The 27,682-nt window shown below is 39.9% G+C and overlaps 1 pseudogene across 1 annotated transcript in view; it reads right to left on the bottom strand.

Annotated features, from left to right (window-relative positions):
* Nucleotides 1–1,383: 1,383 nt before the first annotated feature.
* The window catches only part of LOC308610683 (coiled-coil domain-containing protein 150-like), a 59,438-nt pseudogene continuing 33,139 nt past the window's right edge, over nt 1,384–27,682 (bottom strand). Inside the window, exons 10-11 of the transcript in view lie at nt 2,081–2,191; nt 1,384–1,792 (exon numbers count right to left, since the gene is read on the bottom strand). The product of the transcript in view is annotated as a coiled-coil domain-containing protein 150-like (transcript). The remainder of the gene's footprint in view (nt 1,793–2,080; nt 2,192–27,682) is intronic.

The raw sequence follows: 27,682 nt of genomic DNA, 5'->3' as shown, positions 1-27,682 counted from the left end.
TTCAGGACCAAGGTTTTCAGTGCCACCCCAGGACCAGGTTAATTGTTCTCTGGGGCTCTTAGTTAGGCTGTTTCAAGATTCTGACTCCCCAATACCATCAAATTGACAATACCTCCTTACCTCCAAAGGGATAAATACTATAGGAGTTAGACAACTTAAGGAGGCTTTTACCAGCCTGCCAATCAGTGAGTCCCTCACTCTTGAAAGTCAGACACAGAAATGGATGCCCTCCAAGAAACTTGCCTCTGAATGTCAATTAATCAACAATAGTCTCACTCAAGTACTACACATCTGCAGATGATGTCAACCCACTTAAACCTCTGAAACTCTTCCAGTGCTTGAACTCCATGCTTTCTCAAAACCCTATATAAGATCAGCAGTTTGCTCTGATCAGGGGGGCCACTGTCTGACTAACATCTCTCCCCTACCACAGTAAGCAATAAATTCAGTGGTGTTTTTTTATTTTTTAGTATTTTGTTCTATTTTTAAAATTTATTTATTTTGGGCTGCATTGGGTATTCGTTGCTGTGCGTGGCTTTCTCTAGTTGCAGAGACCAGGGGCTACTCTTTGTTGCAGTGCATGGGCTTCTCATTGTGGTGCCTTCTCTTGTTGTGGAGCATGGGCTTTAGGTGTGCGGGCTGCAGTAGTTGCAGCATGCGGACTCAGTAGTTGCAGCACGCAGGCCCTAGAGTGCAGGCTTCAGTATTTGTGGCACATGGGCTTAGTTGCTCTGCGGCATGTGGGATCTTCCTGGACCAGGGATTGAACCTATGTCTCCTGCATTGGCAGGTGGATTACTAAACACTGCACCACCAGGGAAGTCCCCAGCTGTGTTTTTTTATATTAGATATTGAGTGCTGGGCTCATCAACCTCTGAGTCTTATATTTGATATTCTAATTTTATAATTGCTCATTTGATTTAGGTCCTAATACTATTATCAGCAGCTACCATTACTTGAGCATCAAGTAAGCCAGGTATTATGCCAGCTGTTTACATACTTTAAATCTGGATTACTTAATCTGAAATGAGAAGATAAAGCTGAATTTATTGCTTACTATAGTAAGGGAGAGCTACATTGGTCAGGCATAATCTCCTGGAACAGAGTTGAATAAACTTCTTTGTAAATGTCCAAGGAACCAGCAAATACAACCTCTGAGATATCTTATATACGAATAGAGATATGGTCTTATAAAAGGTGTGCTAGTAATTACCCAGCATAGAAGGGTATATGTTTACTAGACAGTGGGAGAGTTTTTACCACTTTTCAGGTGATCGTATTTCCAGGGAGTATCTACTAGGTGTTAGACTAGGACATTTCACTGAAATAAAGTATCATATCATTTAGTTGCCAAATCATCCAGTACCTCATTAAATGCTTTTTGATAAAATTTACTTAAAACAATAGCCAAGTATCATGCAACAGCATCTCCTATCATACAACACATTAATATAAATTTACTGGGTGGAAAATGGGGAAAGGGACAAAAAAGATGGGGTGGTTCTGTATTGATATCAAAGAGTTCATAAAAGGATAAACTCAGGTCCAAAATCTTCAGTCCACATCAAAGACTTCATGTCCTGATGACGGTGGAAACAGCCCAGCCCTAGTTGCTGGGCTCAGGGAATCAGGGTGATGTAGCTGTTCTAAGTGAAGAAGCTCCTCTGTCAAGGACACCACCTCTCTTTAGTTCAGAATGACACTTCTTGGGCACAAGTCTAAGATTCAGTTTATTCTCCCATCGATGTAGAGCAGACTGATCGGATATGCTGCTGTGCCTTTTATCTTGGTCCTATTGGAAAGAAAACACACCCCAAAACTGTTAGAAACTAACTGCAGAGCTGAGGACCTATTTTGTCTTTATGGATGTCATTTTCTTTTCAAGATAGGTGGTTCTACACTAGACAGCTTGGGAGAGGTAGAAGTTTTAAGAAAGAAATTCAGTTCATTGGTTTTCCAAACAGCAGTTTAAAGAGATCTACAGATTAGTGGAGAGTAGCTGGATGAAGAGAGAACTTGTGTAATTAGAAATCTGAGAAGGAACAAATCCAGAATTGCTTAAGACACACAAATATTCCACCTCTTTCCGCCACCTGTCTTCCCTCTGCAACGGGTTTTTGGTCAGCTCAAGTTGTAGGCCATCGCGTTTGCACTTAAACCAGCGCCAAGCTTGTTCCAGGTTAGCTGTTATCTGCACATACAAATGTTCTCATTAAAATTTACAACAAAGGAACACTTAATCATTTTGTGTATTAGTTCAAGAGACTCTTTTTTTTGCGGTACATGGGCCTCTCACTGTTGTGGCCTCTCCCGTTGCGGAGCACAGGCTCCGGACACGCAGGCTCAGCGGCCATGGCTCACGGGCCCAGCCGCTCCGCGGCGTGTGGGATCTTCCCGGACCGGGGCACGAACCCGTGTCCCCTGCATCAGCAGGCGGACTCTCAACCACTGTGCCACCAGGGAAGCCTGAGACTCTTTCTTTTTACACTGTATAATTTAAAATCTTTATTTCCCCACACAATTAGAAAATGGGCTTCATATTAGTTAAACTGGAAGTTTTCTTCCTATAGTTGCCAGTTCAAGAGACTTTACCTAGATATTAAAAGACTCAAATTCTAACTTCATGGTCTTTGCCACCTGTTTGCATAATACACATCCTCCTATAGATGAGAGAATAATTTCTGAATATGGAGTTAAACAATGAATGCAAACCTGCTGATTTTCATGCATTTGTTAATATTTCCTGGATGTGAACTGAGGTGAGAGGGCTCGGGAGAAAGTTAAGATAGGAGTGAAAGTACAAGATGGCATTGAAAATTCGAGTGGTAGTTCAAACCACACTTTGAGTTCTGCTCTCTGAGACTAAACACTTCTCCAAAGTCCCTGAACTGTAAAGCCTAGATTTTCCTGCTGTGCTTTATAAAGGTAATAGAACGAATTAGTAAAAACACTGGACCAGCTTAGTGTAAGTGGTATTTTTTATTTCCTTTATCAAAATATTTTATACTTTAGCTCCTAAGCACAAACTTCCAAATGATCTGTTAGACTTGAAAACAGTCCCTCTAATAGTCTGCCTTTGAAGATGATCTAGAATCAGTATTCATTTACTTGACAAATATTTATTGAGTGCCTATATGTGCCTAGCACTTTTCTATGTATTTGGGATATTTTGTTATTTTGAAGGTAGAGCCAACAGGTTTTTATTATATATAAAGGTTGCTTCAAAATAGCTGTAGAACATATCCTGTGAAATAAAAAGTAAAATGACTGGTTTTCCCCCTTTGATTATTTATGTTTCATGGACAGCATTTTCATGTTTTGACTCTGAGGTCTCAGAGTCTAGTGTATTTCTCTCTTGCTTGGGGGAAGGCAAGTTCGATGAGACCAGGGGCTTCTTCTGGCTTATTCAGCCTATAGCTCCATCACCTAGCACGGTACAAGCCATATAATAGGTCCTTTATAAATTTGTGCTACTATGTACTTGTCCCATATTAACCAGGTCACAGTGTGAGTACAAAATAGTGAGACAAGAAAATAGAGCTCTGCTTGTCATTTAACTTTTAGAAAGCTACAAAGCTAAAGTAGTTTCCAGGTCTGTTTGTGTATCCTGACGACAGACACACTCCCATCCACCCCCAAACCAAACCCCACTTTTCTCTTTATCAGAAGTGGAGGGAAAGTTGCTTGAAATGACATTCATTGTACATCATGTCTCCTCTTGTATGGTGAATGAGAATGGAGCCAACGTTTATTGAAACTTACTCCAAGCCATCTATCAGAGTAACAGTGGTAGGTAATAACTTCCTGACTATTATACAAGTGGTAACTGATGAGTTACAGAAAGTAAATGTAACTTCCTTAAGGGCCCAGTAAGTGTCATTGTTGGCAAACTCACAAGAGACGAGTCCATATTCCTTTTAATTAATTAATTAATTAATTAAAGCATCTTTATTGGAGTATAATTGCTTTACAGTGGTGTTAGGTTCTGCTTTATAACAAACTGAATCCGTTATACATATACATATGTCCCCATATCTCTTCCCTCTTGTGTCACCCTCCCTCCCACCCTCCCTATCCCACCCCTCTAGGTGGTCACAAAGCACTGAGCTGATCTCCCTGTGCTATGCAGCTGCTTCCCACTAGCTATCTATTTTACGTTTGGTAGTGTGTATATGTCCAAGCCACTCTCTCACTTCGTCCCAGCTTACCCTTCTCCCTCCCTGTATTCTCAAGTCCATTCTCTAGTAGGTCTGTGTCTTTATTCCCGTCTTGCCCTTAGGTTCTTCATGACCTTTTTTGTTCTTTTTTTTTAGATTCCATATATATGTGTTAGCATATGGTATCTGATTTTCTCTTTCTGACTTACTTCACTCTTTATGACAGACTCTAGGTCCATCCATCTCAGTACAAATAACTCAATTTTGTTTACTTTTATGGCGAGTAATATTCCATTGTATATATGTGCCACATCTTCTTTGTCCATTCATCTGTCGATGGACACTTAGGTTGCTTCCATGTCCTGGCTATTGTAAATAGAGCTGCAATGAACATTGTGGTACATGACTCTTTTTGAATTATGGTTTTCTCAGGGTATATGCCCAATAGTGGGATTGCTGGGTCATATGCTAGTTCTATTTTTAGGTTTTTAAGGAATCTCCATACTGTTCTCTATAGTGGCTGTATCAATTTACATTCCCACCAACAGTGCAAGAGGGTTCCCTTTTCTCCACACCCTCTCCAGCATTTATTATTTGTAGATTTTTTTTTTTGCAGTACACGGGCCTGTCACTGTTGTGGCCTCTCCTGTTGTGGAGCACAGGCTCTGGACGTGCAGGCTCAGCGGCCATGGCTCACGGGCCCAACTGCTCCGTGGCATGTGGGATCTTCCCAGACCGGGGCATGAACCCATGTCCCATGTATCGGCAGGTGGACTCTCAACCACTGCACCGCAAGGGAAGCCCAACTGTGTGTAGATTTTTTGATGATGGCCATTCAGACTGGTGTGAGGTGATACCTCACTGTAGTTTCGATTTGCATTTCTCTAATGATTAGTGATGTTGAGCATCTTTTCATGTGTTTGTTCACCATCTGTATCTTCTTAGGAGAAATGTCTCTTTAGGTCTTCTGCCCATTTTTGGATTGCATTTTCTGTTTTTTTGATATTGAGCTGCATGAGCCTCTTGTATATTTTGGAGATTAATCCTTTGTCAGTTGCTTCATTTGCAAATATTTTCTCCCATTCTGAGGGTGGTCTTTTCATCTTGTTTGTGGTTTCCTTTGCTGTGCAAAAGATTTTAAGTTTCATTCGGTCCCATTTGTTTTTGTTTCTGTTTCCATTTCTCTAGGAGGTGGGTCAAAAAGGATCTTGCTGTGATTTATGTCATAGAGTGTTCTGCCTATGTTTTCCTCTAAGAGTTTGATAGTGTCTGGCCTTACATTTAGGTCTTTAATCCATTTTGAGTTTATTTTTGTGTATGGTGTTAGGGAGTGTTCTAATTTCATTCTTTTACATGCAGCTCTCCAGGTTTCCCAGCACTACTTATTGAAGAGGCTGTCTTTTATCCACTGTATATTCTTGCCTCCTTTGTCAAAGATAAGGTGACCATATGTGAGTGGATTTATCTCAGGGCTTCCTATCCTGTTCCATTGATCTATATTTCTCTTTTTGTGCCAGTACCATACTGTCTTGATAACTTTAGCTTTGTAGTATAGTCTGAAGTCTGGGAGCCTGATTCCTCCAGCTCTGTCTTTCTTTCTCAAGATTGCTTTGGCTATTGGGGTCTTTTGTGTTTCCATACAAATTGTGAAGTTTGTAAGTTGCTTTGGGTAGTATAGTCATATTCACAAATGTTGATTCTTGCAATCCAAGAACATGGTATACCTCTCCATCTGTTTGTATCATCTTTAACTTCTTTCATCAGTGTCTTACAGTTTTCTGCATACAGGGCTTTTGTCTCCTTAGGTAGGTTTCTTCCTAGGTATTTTATTCTTTTTGTTGCAATGGTAAATGGGAGTGTTTCCTTAATTTCACTTTCAGATTTTTCATCATTATTGTATAGGAATGCTAGAGATTTCTTTGCATTAATTTTGTATCCTGCTACACTACCAAATTCATTGATTAGCTCTATTAGTTTTCTGGTAGCATCTTTAGGATTCTCTATGTATAGTATCATGTCATCTGCAAAAAGTAATGTTTTACTTCTTTTTTTCTGATTTTCATTCCATTTTTTTCTTTTTTCTTCTCTGATAGCTGTGGCTAAAGCTTCCAAAACTATGCTGAATAATAGTGGTAAGAGTCGGCAACCTTGTCTTCTTCCTGATCTTAGAGGAAATGGTTTCAGTTTTTCCCCATTGAGGACGATATGCCTACTTTCTGGAGGGTTTTTATCATAAATGGGTTTTGAATTTTGTCAAAAGCTTTCTCTGTATCTATTGAGATGGTCATATGGTTTTTCTCCTTCAGTTTGTTAATATGTTGTATCACATTGATTGATTTGTGTATATTGAAGAATCCTTGCATTCCTTGGATAAACCCCACTTGATCATGGTGTATGATCCTTTTAATGTGCTGTAGGGATTCTGTTTGCTAGTATTTTGTTGAGGATTTTTTCATCTATGTTCATGAGCAATATTGGCCTGTAGTTTTCTTTCTTTGTGACATCTTTGTCTGGTTTTGATATCAGGGTGATGGTGGCCTCACAGAATGAGTTTGGGCGTGTTCCTCCCTCTGCTATATTTTGGAAGAGTTTGAGAAGGATAGGTGTTAGTTCTTCTCTAAATGTTTGATAGAATTCATCTGTGGATCCATCTGGTCCTGGGCTTTTGTTTATTGGAAGATTTTTAATCACAGTTTCAATTTCAGTGCTTGTGATTGGACTCTTCATATTTTCTCTTTCTTCCTGGTTCAGTCTTGGAAGGTTGTGCATTTCTAAGAATTTGTCCATTTCTTCCAGGTTGTCCATTTTATTGGCATAGAGTTGCTTGTAGTAATCTCTCATGACCCTTTGTATTTCTGCAGTGTCAGTTGTTACTACTCCTTTTTCATTTTTAATTCTATTGATTTGTGTCTTCTTCCTTTTTTTCTTGATGAGTCTGGCTAATGGTTTATCAATTTTGTTTATCTTCTCAAAGAACCAGCTTTTAGTTTTATTGATCTTTGCTACTGTTTCCTTCATTTCTTTTTCATTTATTTCTCATCTTTATGATTTCTTTCCTTCTGCTAACTTTGGGGATATTTTGTTCTTCCTTCTCTAATTGCTTTAGGTGTAAGGTTAAGTCATTTATTTGAGATGTCTCTTGTTTCTTGAGGTAGGATTTTTTTTGCTATAAACTTCCCTCTTAGCACTGCTTCTGCTGCATCCCATAGGTTTTGTGTCATCATTTTCATTGTCATTTGTTTCTAGGTATTTTTTTGATTTACTCTTTGATTTCTTCAGTGATCTCTTGGTTATTTAGCTGTGTATTGTTTAGCCACCATGTATTTTTATTTCTTACAGATTTTTTCCTGTAGTTAATTGATATCCAGTCTCATAGCGTTGTGGTCAGAAAAGATACTTGATACGATTTCAATTTTCTTAAATTTACTGAGGATTGATCTGTGACCCAAGATATGATCTATTCTGAGTGTTCCATGAGCACTTGAGAAGAAAGTATATTCTATTGTTTTTGGATGGAATGTCCTATAAATGTCAATTAAGTACATCTTGTTTAATGTATCATTTGAAACTTGTGTTTCCTTATTTCTTTCCAGTTTGGATTATCTGTTCATTGGTGAAAGTGGGGTGTTAAAGTCCCCTGCTGTGATTGTGTTGCTCTTGATTTCCCCTTGTATGGCTGTTAGCATTTGCCTTATGTTTTGAGGTGCTCCTATGATGGGTGTATATTTACAATTGTTATATCTTCTTCTTGGATCAATCTCTTGATCATTATGTAGTGTCCTTGTCTCTTGTAATAGTCTTGATTTTAAAGTCTATTTTGTCTGATATGAGAATTGCTACTCCAGCTTTCTTTTGCTTTCCATTTGCATGCAATATCTTTTTCTATCCCCTCACTTTCAGTCTGTATGTGTCCCTAGGTCTGAAGTGGCTCTCTTGTAGACAGCATATATGTGGGTCTTGTTTTTGTATCCATTCAGCCAGTCAGTGTCTTTTGGTGGGAGCATTTAATCCATTTACATTTAAGGTAATTATTGATATGTATGCTACTATTACCATTTTCTTAATTGTTTTGGGTTTGTTATTGTAGGTCTTTCCCTTCTCTTGTGTTTCCTGCCTAGAGAAGTTCCTTTAGCATTTGTTGTAAAGCTGGTTTGGTGGTGCTGCATTCTCTTAGCTTTTGCTTATCTATAAAGGTTTTAATTTCTCTGTTGAATCTGAATGACATCCTTTCTTGGTAGAGTAATATTGGTTGTAGGTTTTTCCCTTTCACCACTTTAATTATGTTCTGCCATTCCCTTTTGGGTTGCAGAGTTTCTGCTGAAAAATCAGCTGTTAACCTTATGGGGATTCCCTTGTATGTTATTTGTTGCTTTTCCTTTGCTGCTTTTAACATTTTTTCCTTGTATTTAAATTTTGATAGTTTGATTAATGTGTCTCGGCATGTTTCTCTTTGGGTTTATCATGTGTGGTACTCTCTGTGCTTCCTGGACTTGATTGACTATTTCATTTCCCATGTTAGGGAGGTTCTCAACTATAATCTCTTCAAATATTTTCTGAGTCCCTTTCTTTTCTCTTCTTCTTCTGGGACCCCTATATTTCGAATGTTGGTGTGTTTAATGTTGTCTCAGAGGTCTCTGAGACTGCCCTCAATTCTTTTCATTCTTTTATTCTGCTCCCTGGCAGTTATTTCCACCATCTTATCTTCCAGCTCACTTATCCATTCTTTTTCCTCAGTTATTCTGCTACTGATTTCTTCTAGAGTATTTCTAATTTCAGTAACTGTTTGTTTGTTTGCTCTTTAATTCTTCTAGATCCTTGTTAAATGTTTCTTGTAATTTCTCCATTCTGTTTCCGAGATTTTGGATCACCTTTACTGTCATTACTCTGAATTCTTTTTCAGGTAGCTTGCCTATTTCATCTTCACTTATTTGTCTTTTAGGTTTTCACCTTGTTCCTTCATCTATAACATTTTTTTTGTCATTTCATTTTTGTTTTGATGGGTGGTGCTGTATTCCTATCTATCTTACTGGTTGTCTGGCCTGAGACGTCCAGCACTGGAGTTTGCAGGCAGTTGGATAGAGCCGGGTCTTGGTGCTGAGATGAGGACCTCCAGGATGCCTGACTCCCATTAATATTCCCTGGGGTTTGAGGTTCTCTGTTAGTGCAGCAGACTTGGAGCTCCCACCACAGGAGCTCGGGCCTCACCTCTGTCCTGGGAACCAAGATCTTGCAAGTTTTGTGGTATTGTAAAAAAGAAAAAGAAAAAGGAAAAAAAGGACCAGAGCAGCACAATATCAAAGAATAAAAAAGAAAAGAAAATTAGAAAGATAAAAAATATATTAGGAAATATAAAACTATAATTGAAACAACTACAACAAGGTAAAATAAAACCACAACAGAAAAAGGGGGGTGGGTACAAGCCAAAAGGAGAGAACAATAACAAAGTGTAAAGAATAAAAAAAAATTAGAAAAATTAAAGATTAGGAAATATAAAAATAGAAGAGAATCAACAATGAGTCAACAAGGTAAAACAGAACGCCAAACTAAGAGAGGAAAAAAAAAGCCTTAGCTATGGGGTGGTGGGGTTTAGGCAGGGGTGGAACTTAGGCAGGGGCGAGTTTTAAGGTGGGGCAAGACCTAGGCTCAGAACTCTCATAGCAGGAAAAGGCACTGGGGGTGGGGCCTAGGTGGGGTGATGTTCAAGTGTGGGGCAGAACCTATGCTTAGGACCTGGGTGGAAGGAAGGGAGGGCCTCTGCAGTGTGGAGTTCTAGAGTTTGGAGGTAAGGCCCTGAGTGAGGTTGTGTGGGTGGGGATTAGGCCCAGTGCCCTGGACGGGGTCTCTGAGTATAGAGGTGAGGGCCTGGGTGGGGGGTGTAGGGGCAGGGCTTGGGCTCTGCGTAGTAGGAGGGAGGCTCTAAGGATTAGGCCCAGGAGCCCAACAGGGAAAGTGCTGGCCCTGTTTCCTTCCATTCCTCTGTGCGCTCCACCACTGTCTCCTCCAGGGTCTCCCCCGTTGCTGCAGGACCCCTAGCCGTGGGTGTGTCCCACAGGGTGTAGGTACTCCTCCCCTCGCCCAGCCAACCCTCAGGGGTGCCAGTCACACAGGTCCAGCCTTTACTTTTCATCCCCCTTCCATCCGACTCCCTCAGGACCCGCACAGCTGGAGGGGGCCTCAGTGAGCAGAGGGTCAGGCCCGGGATCTCAGCAGGCTCCCAGTGGCCCAAGTGGGCAGGGGAAACCTGGTCCTGATCCATTTTGATCCTCTGTCCTCCCATTGGTACCAAAATTTCCCCCTACAGGCATGGAATTCCTAACCCTCCCCTAACTGCCCGTCAGGTGCCAGTCCAGTCCCACCTCAGCTTCTCCTCCCCCTTCACTCCCACCCACGCTCCAGGTCCTACCTGGTCTCTGGGGGTTCCTCCCGTCCCCTTAGGTGTCCGTGGTCCCCCAGGTGCCCTCGTTGTGAGGAGACGCAAATTCCGCGTCCTCCTAGTGCACCGTCTTCACCCTGCCCCCCATATTCTTTTTAATATACCATTCTGACAGTCATATTATCATGTAACTTAATGGCTACAAAAGGGATAAACTGGCAGCAATGTCACTGTGATACCTTTAGCTTAATAATCTCTTCTTTTTTGAATTTTATTTATTTATTATACAGCACGTTCTTATTGGTTATCTATTTTATACATATTAGTGTAGATATGTCAATCCCAATTCCAGGCATTTCTGGAATTTCAGGGGCTTGGACGACCAAGTTAATATTAGTCAATATCAATCAATCATTTAGCATTCTATGATGTCTCATCAAGACACAGAATCTTAATCTAAAACTATTCTTTATAACGGAGGCTATACTAAGGTATTGGTTCTTGCCTTTTGCACTCCTGACAACTGTGTTACTGAAGGATATTACACGGACTTGTGTTTCAGGGTCATCGTGTCTGAGGAAGCTTGTCTAAGTCTTCATGTCCGTGGGTCTGCCTTACCTGTTCTGATTCCACACTAGCTTCTTTCAGTTTATCCTCTGTTGCCTCTTTACATTTCTTCAGGTGTCTAACTGTTTCTTCCAATTCCTGAAAACGTGATACAGAGATCTTTGACAAACTCCCAACGTACTATATATGGAAGAAAAAGCTTCAATATTGTAATAAATGAGCAACCAAATTATGAAAGTATGATGGGGTACTTTCTAACTCCAGGTGCTACCAGACTATAGGATAAAAACTATTATTTTCAGTTGAACCTACAGTATACATTTGTGTATATGATTATGGATTTTGATTTACAGATTCTCCTGAGAAAAGATGATTAACATCTCTTTCCAGAACTGGAGAATACTTTTCATAGCAGACAATCTCTGTTGGAAGGCAAGAGCAACGTCTTGTACAATCACTGTGGAAGAGACAGCTGGGGAGCCAGAATGAGACACTGGCAGCTAATGAGAAACCAAACACTGATGCAGCAGTATCTCTGCGGGTCAAAGAGTCTCCCCCCCACCTCACCCCAGGCAATCTGCCCACTTCCCAGGTGTAGCTGTAATTCCCAGAGAACACATGGTGGTGGTGTGGCTCTGAAACCATCTTCCCAAGACACCACTGCCTGCCTGGATCCTCATGAGATACTAAGTAGGAGAGGAGAGTTAGGGTTTCTCATACAACATTCCTCCTCTCTATGTTCTGAGCATTATTCGCCTTAGCTGATAAGTGGAACTTAATTTGGGCCTTTTGATCCTTTATTTTCTCCTTGCTGCTGTTCAGTACCTTTTCCAAATCTGTGAGTTTCTGCCGCAGCTCCCGGTTGGTCCGGGATACTTCCACTTCTCTGAAGTTGCTTTCATCAAGGGCTTTTTTCAGCTGTGGGATACAAAGGGACAATTAGAACATTTTAACCTCCCATTCAGTAAGAGAAGCTTATGTTTAGCTGTGTCCCTATATTTTGTTCTCTTTGGACCTTTCTTTTAAAAAGGAGGTTAAGTGAGGGGACTTCCCTGGTGGTCCAGTGGCTAAGACTCTGTGCTCCCAATGCATGGGGGCCGGGTTTGATCCCTGGTCAGGGAACTAGATCCTGTGTGCCACAACTAAAGATCCTGTGTGCTGCAACTAAGACCTGGCACAGCCAAATAAATAGATATTTTTAAAAGGAGGGTAAGTGAGGCAATATTAAGAAGTAGATTTGTGGAGAAACACTCTCAGTGATTTTCATAATTTTTAACACTAAAGAACACAATTATTCTTAGAACAGATAATGTAAATGTATGTGCGTCATTTGCTTTTTAAGAGCATGGCTTTGGAATCAGACAGAAGTTAAAATCTCAGCTTCACCACACACTAGTCAAGTAATTTCAGATAATTAACTTCCCTAAGCTAAAGATTCATCATTGGAAAAGTATGAGAATAGCCTACTTCATAGAATTCATGTAACAGTTAAACAAGAGGAGGCAGAGAAGGAATATAGAGCCTGGCAAATACTAATTGCTCAGTGCTCATTGCTGTGCTTTAAAGGTTTTTTTTTTTTCTTTAAAAGCTTAAGCTCGTCTCTTTCTGTCACTTGTGACCTCACGTATGGAGAAGTGAAAATAAATTATATGGAGTTTATGTAAATACACCTGTCAGTTATTGACTATCCTTGCCTGTATTTTTATAATCTTGCTTTTTTTTTCTCTTGAGGTATAGTTGATTTATGATATTATATTAGATTTAGGTGTATGACATAGTGATTAAAAATTTTTATAGATTATACTCATTATTATAAAATACTGGCTATATTCCCTGTGCTGTACAATATATCCTTGTAGCTTATTTACATAGTAGTTTATAATTCTTATGAATATTGATTTTGTTTAGAAATTTTAATAAACTTGTCTAGTGGAAAAATAACATAGTGATTACTATTGAAAACAAGACAACAGGCCCACAATGAAGTCACTTATGCTAAACCTTATGCCACCAAACTGAGACTTAATTACAGTTTTGGCTCTCCCAGAAAAGGACTCTTAAACCAGTCAATCAGGAATGGCCTGATCAACATTAGGTGAGTAATCTGCCTGACAGACCCCTGCCATCCCTTAAAGGAAGTAACTCTGCTACTAGTAACTAATCTACTTTTTTGCCTAGTATAACTTCCTTGTTCCTACTCCCCTCTGCCTATAAAAGTCTTTCACTTTACACAACTCCTCAGAGCGCCTTTCTATTGCAATCGATTGCATACTGCCTGATTCAAATTGATTTTTGTTCAAATACACTCTTAATTTTATTATTCCTCAATTTATCTTTTAACGGTACTGAAATCATTTTACAGTGTTCCCCCTCTTCCTCATATGCCCTTAAATGAGTACCACTGGATTTGTAGGAAGAAGAGACGGCAGCTCTCCTCCCCCTTCACTCCCCTGCACGCCCCAGGTCCTCCCTGGTCTCTGGGGGTTCCTCCCGTCCCCTTAGGTGTCCGTGGTCCCACAGGTGCCCTCGTTGTGAGGAGACGCGAATTCCGCGTCCTCCTAGTGCACCGTCTTCACCCCGCCCCCCCATATTCCTTTTAATATACCATTCTGACAGTCATATTATCATGTAACTTAATGGCTACAAGAGGGATAAACTGGCAGCAATGTCACTGTGATACCTTTAGCTTAAGAATCTCTTCTTTTTTGAATTTTATTTATTTATTATACAGCACGTTCTTATTGGTTATCTATTTTATACATATTAGTGTAGATATGTCAATCCCAATTCCAGGGATTTCTGGAATTTCAGGGGCTTGGACGACCAAGTTAATATTAGTCAATGTCAATCAATCATTTAGCATTTTATGATGTCTCATCAAGACACAGAATCTTAATCTAAAACTATTCTTTATCACGGAGGCTATACTAAGGTATTGGTTCTTGCCTTTTGCACTCCTGACAACTGTGTTACTGGAGGATATTACACGGACTTGTGTTTCAGGGTCATCGTGTCTGAGGAAGCTTGTCTAAGTCTTCATGTCCATGGGTCTGCCTTACCTGTTCTGATTCCACACTAGCTTCTTTCAGTTTATCCTCTGTTGCCTCTTTACATTTCTTCAGGTGTCTAACTGTTTCTTCCAATTCCTGAAAACGTGATACAGGGACTTTTGACAAACTCCCAATGTAGTATATATGGAAGAAACAGCTTCAATATTGTAATAAATGAACAACCAAATTATGAAAGTATGATGGGGTACTTTCTAACTCCAGGTGCTACCAGACTATAGGATAAAAACTATTATTTTCAGTTGAACCTACAGTATACATTTGTGTATATGATTATAGATTTTGATTTACAGATTCTCCTGAGAAAAGATGATTAACATCTCTTTCAAGAACTGGAGAATACTTTTCATAGCAGACAATCTCTGTTGGAAGGCAAGAGCAACGTCTTGTACAATCACTGTGGAAGAGACAGCTGGGGAGCCAGAATGAGACACTGGCAGCTAATGAGAAACCAAACACTGATGCAGCAGTATCTCTGCGGGTCAAAGAGTCTCCCCCCCACCTCACCCCAGGCAATCTGCCAACTTCCCAGGTGTAGCTGTAATTCCCAGAGAACACATGGTGGTGATGGGGCTCTGAAACCATCTTCCCCAGACACCACTGCCTGCCTGGATCCTCATCAGATACTAAGGAGGAGAGGAGAGTTAGGGTTTCTCATACAACCTTCCTCCTCTCTATGTTCTGAGCATTATTCGCCTTAGCTGATAAGGGGAACTTAATTTGGGCCTTTTGATCCTTTATTTTCTCCTTGCTGCTGTTCAGTACCTTTTCCAACTCTGTGAGTTTCTGCCGCAGCTCCCGGTTGGTCCGGGATACTTCCACTTCTCTGAAGTTGCTTTCATCAAGGGCTTTCTTCAGCTGTGGGATACAAAGGGATAATTAGAACATTTTAACCTTCCATTCAGTAAGAGAAGCTTATGTTTAGCTGTGTCCCTATATTTTGTTCTCTTTGGACCTTTCTTTTAAAAAGGAGGTTAAGTGATGGGACTTCCCTGGTGGTCCAGTGGCTAAGACTCTGTGCTCCCAATGCATGGGGGCCGGGTTTGATCCCTGGTCAGGGAACTAGATCCTGTGTGCCACAACTAAAGATCCTGTGTGCTGCAACTAAGACCTGGCACAGCCAAATAAATAGATATTTTAAAAAGGAGGGTAAGTGAGGCAATATTAAGAAGTAGATTTGTGGAGAAACACTCTCAGTGATTTTCATAATTTTTAACACTAAAGAACACAATTTTTCTTAGAACAGATAATGTAAATGTATGTGCGTCATTTGCTTTCTAAGAGCATGGCTTTGGAATCAGACAGAAGTTAAAATCTCAGCTTCACCACACACTAGTCAAGTAATTTCAGATAATTAACTTCCCTAAGCTTCAGGTTCATCATTGGAAAAGTATGAGAATAGCCTACTTCATAGGATTCATGTAACAGTTAAACAAGAGGAGGCAGAGAAGGAATATAGAGCCTGGCACACACTAATTGCTCAGTGCTCATTGCAGTGCGTTAAAGGTTTTTTTTTTTTTTTTAAAAAAAACGTAACATCGTGACCACATATATGGAGAAGTGAAAATAAATTATATGGAGTTTATGTAAATACACCTGTCAGTTATTGACTATCATTGCATATATTTTTATAATATTGATTTTGTCTATTGAGGTATAGTTGATTTATGATATCATATTAGTATTAGGTGTAGGACATAGTGATTAAAATTTTTTATAGATTATACTCCAGTTATTATAAAATACTGGCTATATTCCCTGTGCTGTACAATATATCCTTGTAGCTTATTTACATAGTAGTTTATACTTCTTAAGAATATTGATTTTTGTTTAGAAATTTTAATAAACTTGTCTACTGGAAAAACAACATAGTGATTACTATTGAAAACAAGACAACAGGCCCAAAATGAAGTCACTTATGCTAATCCTTATGTCACCAAACTGAGACTTAATTACAGTTTTGGCTCTCCGAGAAAAGGACTCTTAAACCAGTCAATCAGGAATGGCCTGATCAGCATTAGGTGAGTAATCTGCCTGACAGACCCCTGCCGTCCCTTAAAGGAAGTAACTCTGCTACTAGTAACTAATCTACGTTTTTGCCTAGTATAAATTCCTTGTTCCTGCTCCCCTCTGCCTATAAAAGTCTTTCATTTTATACAACTCCTCAGAGCGCCTTTCTATTGCAATCGATTTCATACTGCCTGATTCAGATTGATTTTTGTTCAAATAAACTCTTAATTTTATTATTCCTCAATTTATCTTTTAACAGTACTGAAATCATTTTACAGAGTTCCCCCTCTTCCTCATATGCCCTTAAATGAGTACCACTGGATTTGTAGGGAGAAGAGACGGCAGCTCTCCTCCCCCTTCACTCCCCCACACGCCCCAGGTCCTACCTGGTCTCTGGGGTTTCCTCCCGCCCCCTTAGGTGTCCGCGGTCCCCCAGGTGCCCTCGTTGTGAGGAGACGCGAATTCCGCGTCCTCCTAGTGCACCGTCTTCACCCCGCTCCCCCATATTCCTTTTAATATACCATTCTGACAGTCATATTATCATGTAACTTAATGACTACAAAAGGGATAAACTGGCAGCAATGTCACTGTGATACCTTTAGCTTAAGAATCTCTTCTTTTTTGAATTTTATTTATTTATTATACAGAAAGTTCTTATTGGTTATCTATTTTATACATATTAGTGTAGATATGTCAATCCCAATTCCAGGGATTTCTGGAATTTCAGGGGCTTGGACGACCAAGTTAATATTAGTCAATGTCAATCAATCTTTTAGCATTCTATGATGTCTCATCAAGACACAGAATCTTAATCTAAAACTATTTTTTATAATGGAGGCTATACTAAGGTATTGGTTCTTGCTTTTTGCACTCCTGACAACTGTGTTACTGAAGGATATTACACGGACTTGTGTTTCAGGGTCATCGTGTCTGAGGAAGCTTGTCTAAGTCTTCATGTCCATGGGTCTGCCTTACCTGTTCTGATTCCACACTAGCTTCTTTCAGTTTATCCTCTGTTGCCTCTTTACATTTCTTCAGGTGTCTAACTGTTTCTTCCAATTCCTGAAAACGTGATACAGAGATTTTTGACAAACTCCCAATGTACCATATATGGAAGAAAAGGCTTCAATATTGTAATAAATGAGCAATCAAATTATGAAAGTATGATGGGGTACTTTCTAACTCCAGATGCTACCAGACTATAGGATAAAAACTATTATTTTCAGTTGAACCTACAGTATACATTTCTGTATATGATTATGGATTTTGATATACAGATTCTCCTGAGAAAAGATGATTAACATCTCTTTCAAGAACTGGAGAATACTTTTCATAGCAGACAATCTCTGTTGGAAGGCAAGAGCAACGTCTTGTACAATCACTGTGGAAGAGACAGCTGGGGAGCCAGAATGTGACACTGGCAGCTAATGAGAAACCAAACACTGATGCAGCAGTATCTCTGTGGGAAAAAGAGTCTCCCCCCCTCCCCCCAGGCAATCTGCCCACTTCCCAGGTGTAGCTCTAATTCCAAGAGAACACATGGTGGTGGTGGGGCTCTGAAACCATCTTCCCCAGACACCACTCCCTGCCTGGATCCTCATCAGATACTAAGGAGGAGAGGAGAGTTAGGGTTTCTCATACAACCTTCTTCCTCTCTATGTTCTGAGCATTATTCGCCTTAGCTGATAAGAGGAACGTATTTTGGGCCTTTTGATCCTTTATTTTCTCCTTGATGCTGTTCATTATATTTTCCACCTCTGTAAGTGTCTGCCGCAGCTTCCGGTTAGTCTGGGATACTTCCACTTCTCTGAAGTTGCTTTCATCAAGGGCTTTCTTCAGCTGTGGGATACAAAGGGTAAATTAGAACATTTTAACCTTCCACTCAGTAAGAGAAGTTTATGTTTAGCTGTGTCCCTATATTTTGTTCTCTTTGGACCTTTCTTTTTAAAAGGAGGTTAAGTGATGGGACTTCCCTGGTGGTCCAGTGGCTAAGACTCTGTGCTCCCAATGCATGGGGGCCGGGTGTGATCCCTGGTCAGGGAACTAGATCCTGTGTGCCACAACTAAAGATCCTGTGTGCTGCAACTAAGACCTGGCACAGCCAAATAAATAGATATTTTAAAAAGGAGGTGTATATATGTCCATGCCTCTCTTTCGCTTTGTCACAGATTACCCTTCCCCCTCCCCATATCCTCAAGTCCATTCTCAAGTAGGTCTGTGTCTTTATTCCCGTTTTGCCCATAGGTTCTTCATGACATTTTTTTTTTAATTCCGCCGCAGAGCACAGGGAGATGAGCTTGGTGCTTTGTGTTCGCCTGGAGGGGTGGGATGGGGAGGGTGGGAGGGAGGGAGATGCATGGGGGAGGGGATGTGGGAGCAGATGTATATGTATGACTGATTCACTTTGTTATAAAGCAGAAACTAATTAAAAAAAATAAAAAGGAGGGTAAGTGAGGCAATATTTAGAAGTAGATTTGTGGAGAAACACTCAGTGATTTTCATAATTTTTAACACTAAAGAACACAATTTTTCTTAGAACAGATAATGTAAATGTATGTGCGTCATTTGCTTTCTAAGAGCATGGCTTTGGAATCAGACAGAAGTTAAAATCTCAGCTTCACCACACACTAGTCAAGTAATTTCAGATAATTAACTTCCCTAAGCTTCAGGTTCATCATTGGAAAAGTATGAGAATAGCCTACTTCATAGGATTCATGTAACAGTTAAACAAGAGGAGGCAGAGAAGGAATATAGAGCCTGGCATACACTAATTGCTCAGTGCTCATTGCAGTGCGTTAAAGGTTTTTTTTTTTTTTTTTTAATAAAAAAACGTAACATCGTGACCTCATATATGGAGAAGTGAAAATAAATTATATGGAGTTTATGTAAATACACCTGTCAGTTATTGACTATCCTTGCATATATTTTTATAATATTGATTTTGTCTATTGAGGTATAGTTGATTTATGATATCATATTAGTATTAGGTGTAGGACATAGTGATTAAAAATTTTTATAGATTATACTCCAGTTATTATAAAATACTGGCTATATTCCCTGTGCTGTACAATATATCCTTGTAGCTTATTTACATAGTAGTTTATACTTCTTATGAATATTGCTTTTTGTTTAGAAATTTTAATAAACTTGTCTACTGGAAAAATAACATAGTGATTACTATTCAAAACAAGACAACAGGCCCACAATGAAGTCACTTATGCTAAACCTTATGTCACCAAACTGAGACTTAATTACAGTTTTGGCTCTCCCAGAAAAGGACTCTTAAACCAGTCAATCAGGAATGGCCTGATCAGCATTAGGTGAGTAATCTGCCTGACAGACCCCTGCCATCCCTTAAAGGAAGTAAATCTGCTAATAGTAACTAATCTACGTTTTTGCCTAGTATAAATTCCTTGTTCCTGCTCCCCTCTGCCTATAAAAGTCTTTCATTTTATACGACTCCTCAGAGCGCCTTTCTCTTGCAATCGATTGCATACTGCCTGATTCAGATTGATTTTTGTTCAAATAAACTCTTAATTTTATTATTCCTCAATTTATCTTTTAACAGTACTGAAGTCATTTTACAGAGTTCCCCCTCTTCCTCATATGCCCTTAAATGAGTACCACTGGATTTGTAGGGAGAAGAGACGGCAGCTCTCCTCCCCCTTCACTCCCCCCCACGTCCCAGGTCCTACCTGGTCTCTGGGGGTTCCTCCCGTCCCCTTAGGTGTCCGTGGTCCCACAGGTGCCCTCGTTGTGAGGAGACGCGAATTCCGCGTCCTCCTAGTGCACCGTCTTTACCCCGCCTCCCCATATTCCTTTTAATATACCATTCTGACAGTCATATTATCATGTAACTTAATGGCTACAAAAGGGATAAACTGCCAGCAATGTCACTGTGATACCTTTAGCCTAAGAATCTCCTCTTTTTTGAATTTTATTTATTTATTATACAGCACGTTCTTATTGGTTATCTATTTTATACATATTAGTGTAGATATGTCAATCCCAATTCCAGGGATTTCTGGAATTTCAGGGGCTTGGACGACCAAGTTAATATTAGTCAATATCAATCAATCTTTTAGCATTCTATGATGTCTCATCAAGACACAGAATCTTAATCTAAAACTATTCTTTATAACGGAGGCTATACTAAGGTATTGGTTCTTGCCTTTTGCACTCCTGACAACTGTGTTACTGGAGAATATTACACGGACTTGTGTTTCAGGGTCATCGTGTCTGAGGAAGCTTGTCTAAGTCTTCATGTCCGTGGGTCTGCCTTACCTGTTCTGATTCCACACTAGCTTCTTTCAGTTTATCCTCTGTTGCCTCTTTACATTTCTTCAGGTGTCTAACTGTTTCTTCCAATTCCTGAAAACGTGATAAAGAGATTTTCGACAAACTCCCAATGTACCATATATGGAAGAAAAGGCTTCAATATTGTAATAAATGAGCAATCAAATTATGAAAGTATGATGGGGTACTTTCTAACTCCAGGTGCTACCAGACTATAGGATAAAAACTATTATTTTCAGTTGAACCTACAGTATACATTTGTGTATATGATTATGGATTTTGATATACAGATTCTCCTGAGAAAAGATGATTAACATCTCTTTCAAGAACTGGAGAATACTTTTCATAGCAGACAATCTCTGTTGGAAGGCAAGAGCAACGTCTTGTACAATCACTGTGGAAGAGACAGCTGGGGAGCCAGAATGTGACACTGGCAGCTAATGAGAAACCAAACACTGATGCAGCAGTATCTCTGCGGGACAGAGTCTCCCCCCACCTCCCCCCAGGCAATCTGCCCACTTCCGAGGTGTAGCTGTAATTCCTAGAGAACACATGGTGGTGGTGGGGCTCTGAAACCATCTTCCCCAGACACCACTCCCTGCCTGGATCCTCATCAGATACTAAGGAGGAGAGGAGAGTTAGGGTTTCTCATACAACCTTCTTCCTCTCTATGTTCTGAGCATTATTCGCTTTAGCTGATAAGAGGAACGTAATTTGGGCCTTTTGATCCTTTATTTTCTCCTTGATGCTGTTCATTATATTTTCCACCTCTGTAAGTGTCTGCCGCAGCTTCCGGTTGGTCTGGGATACTTCCACTTCTCTGAAGTTGCTTTCATCAAGGGCTTTCTTCAGCTGTGGGATACAAAGGGAAAATTAGAACATTTTAACCTTCCACTCAGTAAGAGAAGTTTATGTTTAGCTGTGTCCCTATATTTTGTTCTCTTTGGACCTTTCTTTTTAAAAGGAGGTTAAGTGATGGGACTTCCCTGGTGGTCCAGTGGCTAAGACTCTGTGCTCCCAATGCATGGGGGCCGGGTGTGATCCCTGGTCAGGGAACTAGATCCTGTGTGCCACAACTAAAGATCCTGTGTGCTGCAACTAAGACCTGGCACAGCCAAATAAATAGATATTTTAAAAAGGAGGTGTATATATGTCCATGCCTCTCTTTCGCTTTGTCACAGATTACCCTTCCCCCTCCCCATATCCTCAAGTCCATTCTCAAGTAGGTCTGTGTCTTTATTCCCGTTTTGCCCATAGGTTCTTCATGACATTTTTTTTTTAATTCCGCCGCAGAGCACAGGGAGATGAGCTTGGTGCTTTGTGTTCGCCTGGAGGGGTGGGATGGGGAGGGTGGGAGGGAGGGAGATGCATGGGGGAGGGGATGTGGGAGCAGATGTATATGTATGACTGATTCACTTTGTTATAAAGCAGAAACTAATTAAAAAAATAAAAAGGAGGGTAAGTGAGGCAATATTTAGAAGTAGATTAGTGGAGAAACACTCAGTGATCTTCATAATTTTTAACACTAAAGAACACAATTTTTCTTAGAACAGATAATGTAAATGTATGTGCGTCATTTGCTTTCTAAGAGCATGGCTTTGGAATCAGACAGAAGTTAAAATCTCAGCTTCACCACACACTAGTCAAGTAATTTCAGATAATTAACTTCCCTAAGCTTCAGGTTCATCATTGGAAAAGTATGAGAATAGCCTACTTCATAGGATTCATGTAACAGTTAAACAAGAGGAGGCAGAGAAGGAATATAGAGCCTGGCACACACTAATTGCTCAGTGCTCATTGCAGTGCGTTAAAGGTTTTTTTTTTTTAAAAAAAAAAAAAAACATAACATTGTGACCTCATATATGGAGAAGTGAAAATAAATTATATGGAGTTTATGTAAATACACCTGTCAGTTATTGACTATCCTTGCATATATTTTTATAATATTGATTTTGTCTATTGAGGTATAGTTGATTTATGATATTATATTAGTATTAGGTGTAGGACATAGTGATTAAAAATTTTTATAGATTATACTCCAGTTATTATAAAATACTGGCTATATTCCCTGTGCTGTACAATATATCCTTGTAGCTTATTTACATAGTAGTTTATACTTCTTATGAATATTGCTTTTTGTTTAGAAATTTTAATAAAATTGTCTACTGGAAAAATAACATAGTGATTACTATTCAAAACAAGACAACAGGCCCACAATGAAGTCACTTATGCTAAACCTTATGTCACCAAACTGAGACTTAATTACAGTTTTGGCTCTCCCAGAAAAGGACTCTTAAACCAGTCAATCAGGAATGGCCTGATCAGCATTAGGTGAGTAATCTGCCTGACAGACCCCTGCCATCCCTTAAAGGAAGTAACTCTGCTACTAGTAACTAATCTACGTTTTTGCCTAGTATAAATTCCTTGTTCCTGCTCCCCTCTGCCTATAAAAGTCTTTCATTTTATACAACTCCTCAGAGCGCCTTTCTATTGCAATCGATTGCATACTGCCTGATTCAGATTGATTTTTGTTCAAATAAACTCTTAATTTTATTATTCCTCAATTTATCTTTTAACAGTACTGAAATCATTTTACAGAGTTCCCCCTCTTCCTCATATGCCCTTAAATGAGTACCACTGGATTTGTAGGGAGAAGAGACGGCAGCTCTCCTCCCCCTTCACTCCCCCCCACGTCCCAGGTCCTACCTGGTCTCTGGGGGTTCCTCCCGTCCCCTTAGGTGTCCGTGGTCCCACAGGTGCCCTCGTTGTGAGGAGACGCGAATTCCGCGTCCTCCTAGTGCACCGTCTTCACCCCGCCCCCCCATATTCCTTTTAATATACCATTCTGACAGTCATATTATCATGTAACTTAATGGCTACAAAAGGGATAAACTGCCAGCAATGTCACTGTGATACCTTTAGCCTAAGAATCTCCTCTTTTTTGAATTTTATTTATTTATTATACAGCACGTTCTTATTGGTTATCTATTTTATACATATTAGTGTAGATATGTCAATCCCAATTCCAGGGATTTCTGGAATTTCAGGGGCTTGGACGACCAAGTTAATATTAGTCAATATCAATCAATCTTTTAGCATTCTATGATGTCTCATCAAGACACAGAATCTTAATCTAAAACTATTCTTTATAACGGAGGCTATACTAAGGTATTGGTTCTTGCCTTTTGCACTCCTGACAACTGTGTTACTGGAGGATATTACACGGACTTGTGTTTCAGGGTCATCGTGTCTGAGGAAGCTTGTCTAAGTCTTCATGTCCGTGGGTCTGCCTTACCTGTTCTGATTCCACACTAGCTTCTTTCAGTTTATCCTCTGTTGCCTCTTTACATTTCTTCAGGTGTCTAACTGTTTCTTCCAATTCCTGAAAACGTGATACAGAGATTTTCGACAAACTCCCAATGTACCATATATGGAAGAAAAGGCTTCAATATTGTAATAAATGAGCAATCAAATTATGAAAGTATGATGGGGTACTTTCTAACTCCAGGTGCTACCAGACTATAGGATAAAAACTATTATTTTCAGTTGAACCTACAGTATACATTTGTGTATATGATTATGGATTTTGATATACAGATTCTCCTGAGAAAAGATGATTAACATCTCTTTCAAGAACTGGAGAATACTTTTCATAGCAGACAATCTCTGTTGGAAGGCAAGAGCAACGTCTTGTACAATCACTGTGGAAGAGACAGCTGGGGAGCCAGAATGTGACACTGGCAGCTAATGAGAAACCAAACACTGATGCAGCAGTATCTCTGCGGGACAGAGTCTCCCCCCACCTCCCCCCAGGCAATCTGCCCACTTCCGAGGTGTAGCTGTAATTCCTAGAGAACACATGGTGGTGGTGGGGCTCTGAAACCATCTTCCCCAGACACCACTCCCTGCCTGGATCCTCATCAGATACTAAGGAGGAGAGGAGAGTTAGGGTTTCTCATACAACCTTCTTCCTCTCTATGTTCTGAGCATTATTCGCTTTAGCTGATAAGAGGAACGTAATTTGGGCCTTTTGATCCTTTATTTTCTCCTTGATGCTGTTCATTATATTTTCCACCTCTGTAAGTGTCTGCCGCAGCTTCCGGTTGGTCTGGGATACTTCCACTTCTCTGAAGTTGCTTTCATCAAGGGCTTTCTTCAGCTGTGGGATACAAAGGGAAAATTAGAACATTTTAACCTTCCACTCAGTAAGAGAAGTTTATGTTTAGCTGTGTCCCTATATTTTGTTCTCTTTGGACCTTTCTTTTTAAAAGGAGGTTAAGTGATGGGACTTCCCTGGTGGTCCAGTGGCTAAGACTCTGTGCTCCCAATGCATGGGGGCCGGGTGTGATCCCTGGTCAGGGAACTAGATCCTGTGTGCCACAACTAAAGATCCTGTGTGCTGCAACTAAGACCTGGCACAGCCAAATAAATAGATATTTTAAAAAGGAGGTGTATATATGTCCATGCCTCTCTTTCGCTTTGTCACAGATTACCCTTCCCCCTCCCCATATCCTCAAGTCCATTCTCAAGTAGGTCTGTGTCTTTATTCCCGTTTTGCCCATAGGTTCTTCATGACATTTTTTTTTTAATTCCGCCGCAGAGCACAGGGAGATGAGCTTGGTGCTTTGTGTTCGCCTGGAGGGGTGGGATGGGGAGGGTGGGAGGGAGGGAGATGCATGGGGGAGGGGATGTGGGAGCAGATGTATATGTATGACTGATTCACTTTGTTATAAAGCAGAAACTAATTAAAAAAAAATAAAAAGGAGGGTAAGTGAGGCAATATTTAGAAGTAGATTTGTGGAGAAACACTCAGTGATTTTCATAATTTTTAACACTAAAGAACACAATTTTTCTTAGAACAGATAATGTAAATGTATGTGCGTCATTTGCTTTCTAAGAGCATGGCTTTGGAATCAGACAGAAGTTAAAATCTCAGCTTCACCACACACTAGTCAAGTAATTTCAGATAATTAACTTCCCTAAGCTTCAGGTTCATCATTGGAAAAGTATGAGAATAGCCTACTTCATAGGATTCATGTAACAGTTAAACAAGAGGAGGCAGAGAAGGAATATAGAGCCTGGCACACACTAATTGCTCAGTGCTCATTGCAGTGCGTTAAAGTTTTTTTTTTTTTTTAAAAAAAAAACGTAACATCGTGACCTCATATATGGAGAAGTGAAAATAAATTATATGGAGTTTATGTAAATACACCTGTCAGTTATTGACTATCCTTGCATATATTTTTATAATATTGATTTTGTCTATTGAGGTATAGTTGATTTATGATATTATATTAGTATTAGGTGTAGGACATAGTGATTAAAAATTTTTATAGATTATACTGCAGTTATTATAAAATACTGGCTATATTCCCTGTGCTGTACAATATATCCTTGTAGCTTATTTACATAGTAGTTTATACGTCTTATGAATATTGCTTTTTGTTTAGAAATTTTAATAAACTTGTCTACTGGAAAAATAACATAGTGATTACTATTCAAAACAAGACAACAGGCCCACAATGAAGTCACTTATGCTAAACCTTATGTCACCAAACTGAGACTTAATTACAGTTTTGGCTCTCCCAGAAAAGGACTCTTAAACCAGTCAATCAGGAATGGCCTGATCAGCATTAGGTGAGTAATCTGCCTGACAGACCCCTGCCATCCCTTAAAGGAAGTAACTCTGCTACTAGTAACTAATCTACGTTTTTGCCTAGTATAAATTCCTTGTTCCTGCTCCCCTCTGCCTATAAAAGTCTTTCATTTTATACAACTCCTCAGAGCGCCTTTCTATTGCAATCGATTGCATACTGCCTGATTCAGATTGATTTTTGTTCAAATAAACTCTTAATTTTATTATTCCTCAATTTATCTTTTAACAGTACTGAAATCATTTTACAGAGTTCCCCCTCTTCCTCATATGCCCTTAAATGAGTACCACTGGATTTGTAGGGAGAAGAGACGGCAGCTCTCCTCCCCCTTCACTCCCCCCCACGTCCCAGGTCCTACCTGGTCTCTGGGGGTTCCTCCCGTCCCCTTAGGTGTCCGTGGTCCCACAGGTGCCCTCGTTGTGAGGAGACGCGAATTCCGCGTCCTCCTAGTGCACCGTCTTCACCCCGCCCCCCCATATTCCTTTTAATATACCATTCTGACAGTCATATTATCATGTAACTTAATGGCTACAAAAGGGATAAACTGCCAGCAATGTCACTGTGATACCTTTAGCCTAAGAATCTCCTCTTTTTTGAATTTTATTTATTTATTATACAGCACGTTCTTATTGGTTATCTATTTTATACATATTAGTGTAGATATGTCAATCCCAATTCCAGGGATTTCTGGAATTTCAGGGGCTTGGACGACCAAGTTAATATTAGTCAATATCAATCAATCTTTTAGCATTCTATGATGTCTCATCAAGACACAGAATCTTAATCTAAAACTATTCTTTATAACGGAGGCTATACTAAGGTATTGGTTCTTGCCTTTTGCACTCCTGACAACTGTGTTACTGGAGGATATTACACGGACTTGTGTTTCAGGGTCATCGTGTCTGAGGAAGCTTGTCTAAGTCTTCATGTCCGTGGGTCTGCCTTACCTGTTCTGATTCCACACTAGCTTCTTTCAGTTTATCCTCTGTTGCCTCTTTACATTTCTTCAGGTGTCTAACTGTTTCTTCCAATTCCTGAAAACGTGATACAGAGATTTTCGACAAACTCCCAATGTACCATATATGGAAGAAAAGGCTTCAATATTGTAATAAATGAGCAATCAAATTATGAAAGTATGATAGGGTACTTTCTAACTCCAGGTGCTACCAGACTATAGGATAAAAACTATTATTTTCAGTTGAACCTACAGTATACATTTGTGTATATGATTATGGATTTTGATATACAGATTCTCCTGAGAAAAGATGATTAACATCTCTTTCAAGAACTGGAGAATACTTTTCATAGCAGACAATCTCTGTTGGAAGGCAAGAGCAACGTCTTGTACAATCACTGTGGAAGAGACAGCTGGGGAGCCAGAATGTGACACTGGCAGCTAATGAGAAACCAAACACTGATGCAGCAGTATCTCTGCGGGACAGAGTCTCCCCCCACCTCCCCCCAGGCAATCTGCCCACTTCCGATGTGTAGCTGTAATTCCTAGAGAACACATGGTGGTGGTGGGGCTCTGAAACCATCTTCCCCAGACACCACTCC

The sequence above is a fragment of the Mesoplodon bidens genome (assembly GCF_964165515.1).
Source record: "Mesoplodon bidens genome assembly, contig: HAP1_SCAFFOLD_165, whole genome shotgun sequence".
Lineage (NCBI taxonomy): Eukaryota > Metazoa > Chordata > Mammalia > Artiodactyla > Ziphiidae > Mesoplodon > Mesoplodon bidens.
The sequence above is the reverse complement of the archived record's forward strand: the minus strand, read 5'-3'. Positions and strand labels throughout refer to the sequence as shown.